Source organism: Piliocolobus tephrosceles, chromosome 17 (genome assembly GCF_002776525.5).
Source record: "Piliocolobus tephrosceles isolate RC106 chromosome 17, ASM277652v3, whole genome shotgun sequence".
Taxonomy (NCBI): Eukaryota; Metazoa; Chordata; class Mammalia; order Primates; family Cercopithecidae; genus Piliocolobus; species Piliocolobus tephrosceles.
The window spans coordinates 53,461,120-53,466,632 of record NC_045450.1 but is presented as its reverse complement, the minus strand read 5'-3'; positions in this window follow the sequence as shown (position 1 = coordinate 53,466,632).

Sequence of the window (5,513 nt, the reverse complement as noted above, 5' to 3'; positions counted from 1 at the left end):
GCAATAGCTTTCCTTAGTGCCCTTCCAATCTGTTTTCCCCACTACCGTTCAACTAATCTTTTAAAACTCCCAAATCTGACTGGGTGCTGTGGCTCATGTTTTAATCCCAGCACTGTGGGAGGCCTAGGTCGGGGGGATCACCTGAGGTCAGGAGTTCAAGACTAGCCTGGCCAACATGGTGAAACCCTGTCTCTACAAAAATACAAAAAAATTAGGCAGACATGATGGCGAGTGCCTGTAATCCCAGCTACTCGGGAGGCTGAGGCACAAGAATCGCTTGAACCCAGGAGGCGGAGGTTGCAGTGAGCTGAGATCGCACCACTGCACTCCAGCCTAGGTGACAGAGCAAGACTCCATCTCCAAAAATAAATAAATAAATAACTCTCAAATCTGATCACTTTGCATCCCTGATTAAAATCTCTGAATGCTTCCCCACTGTGCTCTTGCCAGGGTTTATAACGTCCTGCTGGGCCTAGTCCCCACTTACCCCTTCATTCACTATACTCAACACATACTTACTGAGGGTCTACTGTACGTCAGACACTATTTGGGGCACCAGAGATACAACAGTGAACCAAATAGGCAAGGTCGTTGCTTTCATGAAGTTTATGATAATAAACAATTGGAGAAATAAAAGAGATAATTATAGACTATGTAGTGTAAGTGCTGTGAAGGAAAAATAAAGGAATGAGATAGTTACTGGGAAAGTCCATTTTTTATAGAAAAGTCAGGGCAGATGCACTCAGGTGACATCGAAGCTAGGACCTGAATGTGGAGAAGGAGCCAGTCATGGAAAAAGCTGGGAGAAGGGGTATTCTAAGCAGAGGAAATAGCATGTGCAAAGGTCCTGAGGTAGGCAACTTCTAGACACCAGGAACAGAGAAGTCAGTGTGGCTGAAGGAAAGAGAAAGAGAGAGAAGGTGAGGTTAGAAAAACAGGTGAAAGCCAGAAAGAGGTTTGACTTTCATTCTAGAATAAAAGGAACCTACTAAGGAATTTTCTTTTTTTCTTTCTTTCTTTCTTTCTTTCCTTCCTTTCTTTCTTTCCTTCCTTTCCTCCTTTCCTTTCCTTCCTTCCTTCCTTTCCTTCCTTCCTTTCTTCCCTCTTCCCTCCCCTCCCGTCCCCTCCGTTCCCTTCCCTTCCCTTCCTTTCAGACAGAGTTTTACTCTTGTTGCCCAGGCTGGAGTGCAATGGCAAGATCTCAGGTCACCACAACCTCGCCTCCCAGGTTCAAGTGATTCTCCTTGCCTCAGCCTCCTGAGTAGCAGGGATTACAGGCATGCGCCACCGCACCTGGCTAATTTTGTGTGCGAGACAGGGTTTCTCCATGCTGGTCAGGCTGGTCTCGAACTCCCAACCTCGGGTGATCCACCCACCTGGGCCTCCCAAAGTGCAGGGATTACAGGCGTGAGCCACCACGCCCAGCTAAAGCTACTAAAGAATTTTAAGTAGAGGAAGAATATGATGTAATTTATATTTTATAACAATGCACTCCTGGCTACTGTGTGAAAAATTGATTGGGAGCAGGAGGGATTAAAGGAAGGTACAAGAGAGAAGGCTGGTGCTGTGTCCAGGTGACAGGTGATGGACTTGGATTGGACCATGGTGGTGGCAGAGGAGATATAGAAAAGCGGTCAGATTCTAGATAGAGCTTTGAGTCAAATTGAAAAACTGGCTGAGATACTGGCTTTGGAGGTGAAGGAAAGAAGGACTCAAGGTGGCCTCCTACAGAGGCTTGGATAGATGGTGGTGCCATTTATAGAGGAAGGAGTCAGCATTTCCTAGTGGACTGTGATGTTGGAGGTGCTAAGACCTAGCCAGGTGCAGAGGCCAGTTGGTTGTGGGCAGTTTGGGTCTGGTACTGAGATTAGGCTGAGCTGGAGTTACTTATGCGACTATCTCCACACAGATGATACCTAAAGCCATTGGATTGGCCTAAGGGACTTGGATATTTGAAGACTGGGTGGAGGGGGAGGGACTAGAGAGGTAAAAGGAAAACCATAAGATTGAAGTCCACAGGAGAGAGGATTTGAGAAAAAAAAGTGGTCGGCCAGGCATGGTGGCTCACACCTGTAATCCCAGCACTTTGGGAGGCCAAGGCAGGTGGATCACTAGGTTAGGAGATCAAGACCATCCTGGCCAACATGGTGAAACCCCGTCTCCCCTAAAAAAAAATACAAAAAAAATTAGCTGGGCATGGCGGCACATGCCTGTAATCCCAGCTACTCAGGAGGCTGAGGCAGGAGAGTAGCTTGAACCTGGGAAGTGGAGGTTGCAGTGAGCCGAGATCATGCCACAGCACTCCAGCCTGGCGACAGAGCGAAACTTTGTCTCAAAAAAAGAAAAGAAATGAAAAAGAAAATGGTCAGCTAAGTCACATGTTGCAGGGAGGCCATGAAAGATGTGTTCAGAGATAGGTACACTGAATTTGGCTACTGGGAGTCTTTGGGAGAATAGTTTCACTGGAGAATCAACCCAGAAACTTGATTGGATGAGACAGAAGAGTGAAATGGAGGTGAGGAAACATTTACAGACAACAAGTTTGGCTTAAAGGGTAGTAAGGAAATGGGGTATAGCTGCAGGGGTGTGTAGGATCAAGTGAGGGTTTGTTTTCTATTAGGTTGGTGCAAAAGTCATTGCCGTTTTTGCTGTTAAAAGTAATGGCAAAAACCGCAATGACTTTTGCACCAACCTAATAAATAGAATTTACTAGAACCATGTTCTCCAGACTTTAGTCATTGAATAACCAACTTTATTTTTGCCCATCCTTATACCTGGGTGCTGCATACTTAAAATATTTCTTAAAACTCAACTTACTTTTTTTTTTTTCCACTCTGTCACCCAGGCTAGAGTGCAATGGGGCGACCTCAACTCACTGCAACCTCTGCCTCCTGGGTTCAAGCCATTCTCCCGCCTCAGCCTCCCAAGTAGCTGGGACTACAAGCACGTGCCACCATTCCCGGCTAATTTTTTGTATTTTCAGTAGAGACGGGGTTTCACTGTGCCAGGATGGTCTCAATCTCCTGACCTCATGATCTGCTTGCCTCGGCCTCCGAAAGTGCTGGGATTACAGGCATGAGCCACTGCACCTGGCCTAAAAAAAATCAACTTACTTTTAATTAAGTCAGCAGTGCACCCGTCTGTAGTCCCAGCTACTTGGGAGGTTGAGGTGGGAGGACTGCTCGAGCCCAGGAGTTCAGGGTTCCATCATTAAAATCTAGCTGGATATTGCTGCCTGCTGGAGGCTGAGCATAGGACCAGCTCTTTGTTTAAGAAAGGAAGTTGTCGCCAGGAGCGGTAGCTCACGTCTATCATCCCAGCACTTTGGGAGGCTGAGGCAGGTGGATCACTTGGGGTCAGGAGTTCGAGACCAGCCCAGCCATATGGTGAAAACCTGTCTCCACTAAAAACACAGAATTTAGCCAGGTGTGGTGGTGGGCACCTGTAATCCCTGCTACTCAGAAGGCTGAGGCAGGAGAATCGCTTGAACCCATGGGATGGAGGTTGCAGTGAGCTGGGATCGCCCCACTGCACTCCAGCCTGGGTGACAGAGTGAAACTTTGTCTCAAAAAAATAAAATAAAATAAAATATCGAAAAATAAAAAGTCTGAATAGGAAACATTGGCCATCTATTGTCTCTAAGCTTGGCCACTTGTGAGATATAAGAATCTTGGTCTCCACAACCCCTTATCTTAACCTAGACACTCCTTTCTTTGGATTCCAAGTCTTTAGAATAATAACAACTCTTTCAATCAATTGCCAATTGGAAAATCTTTGAATTCACCTGTAAACCCCTGCCTCCAATTGTCCTGCCTTTCTGGACCAAACCAATGTATATCTCACATGTGTTGATTGGCGGCTTATGTCCCCCTAAAACATAAAACCAAGCTGTAACCCAAGCATTTTGAGCACATGTTCTCGGGACTTCTTGAGACGATGCCTCCAGCCATGGTCACTCATATTTGGCTCAGAACAAATCTCTACATATTTTAGAGTTTGCCTTTTTGTTGACACGTCCCAGTCTAGAATATTCTCTTTCAAGGAATATTCTAAATAAGGCAAGTCTTTCAAGTGTTACGTAAATGCTGTATTCACTGATGGAGTAGCAAAGAGCCATTTAACATGCTATTGTAAAAAAATATTTATTTTTATGAAAAGATGTACACATAAAGAGAAGTTTCCAGCGGGGCGCGGTGGCTCACGCCTGTAATCCCAACACTATGGGAGGTTGAGGTGAATGGATCATGAGGTCAGGAGATTGAGACCATGCTGGCTAACACAGTGAAACCCCATCTCTACCAAAAATACAAAAAATTAGCCAGGCATGGTGGTGGGTACCTGTAATCTCAGCTACTTGGGAGACTGAGGCAGGAGAATCACTTGAACCCAGGAGGCAGAGGTTGCAGTGAGCCGAGATTGCGTCACTGCACTCCTGCCTGGGCGACAGAGCAAGACTCTGTCTCAAAAAAGAAAAAAAAAAAAAGATGTACACATATGTTGTTGGATATAAGAAATGTATCAATGACTGGATAGAGTGATAGCTAACTGGATGGATACGTGGTGAAGCAAATATATCGAAATGTCAATAGGAGAATCTAAGTGGTGGCATATGGGTGCTTGCTATACAACTCTTTCATTCTTTTGTGTTTTTGAAAATTTCTATAATAAAATGTTTGGGGCCCGGCACCATGGCTCACGCCTGTAATCCTAACACTTTGGGAGGCCAAGGTCGGTGGATCACTTGAGGTCAGGAGTTCAAGACCACCCTGGCCAACATGGCAAAATCTCGTCTCTACTAAAACTACAAAGAATTTTTTTTAAAAAAAGAAAAATTAGACTGGGCACGGTGGCTCACGCCTGTAATCCTAGCACTTTGGGAGGCTGAGGCGGGTGGATCACCTGAGGTCAGGAGTTGGAGACCAGCCTGGACAACGTGATGAAACCCCATCTCTACTAAAAACACAAAAATCAGCAGGCCACACTGGTGCACGCATGTGATCCCAGCTACTCGGGAGGCTGAGGCAGAAGAATTACTTGAACCAGGGAGGCAGAGTTTCCAGCTAGCCAAGATAGTGCCATTGTACTCCAGCCTGGGCGACAAGAGCGAAACTCTGTCTCCAAAAAAATAAACAAAGGCCGGGCGCACTGGCTCATGCCTATAATCCCAGCACTTTGGAAGGCTGAGGCGGGCAGATCGCCTGAGGTCAGGAGTTCAAGGCCAGCCTGGTCAACATAGTGAAACCCCGTGTCTACTAAAAAATACAAAAATCAGCCGAGCGTGGTGGCAGGTACCTGTAATCCCAGCTAGTCAGGAGGCTGAGGCAAGAGAATCTCTTGAACCCAGGAGGCAGAGGGTGCAATGAGCCATGAGTGATTGTGCCATTGCACTCCAGCCTGGGCAATAGAGTGAGACTCCGTTTGAAAAATAAATAAATAGGCCGGGCGCGGTGGCTCAAGCCTGTAATCCCAGCACTTTGGGAGGCCGAGACGGGCGGATCACGGGTCAGGAGATC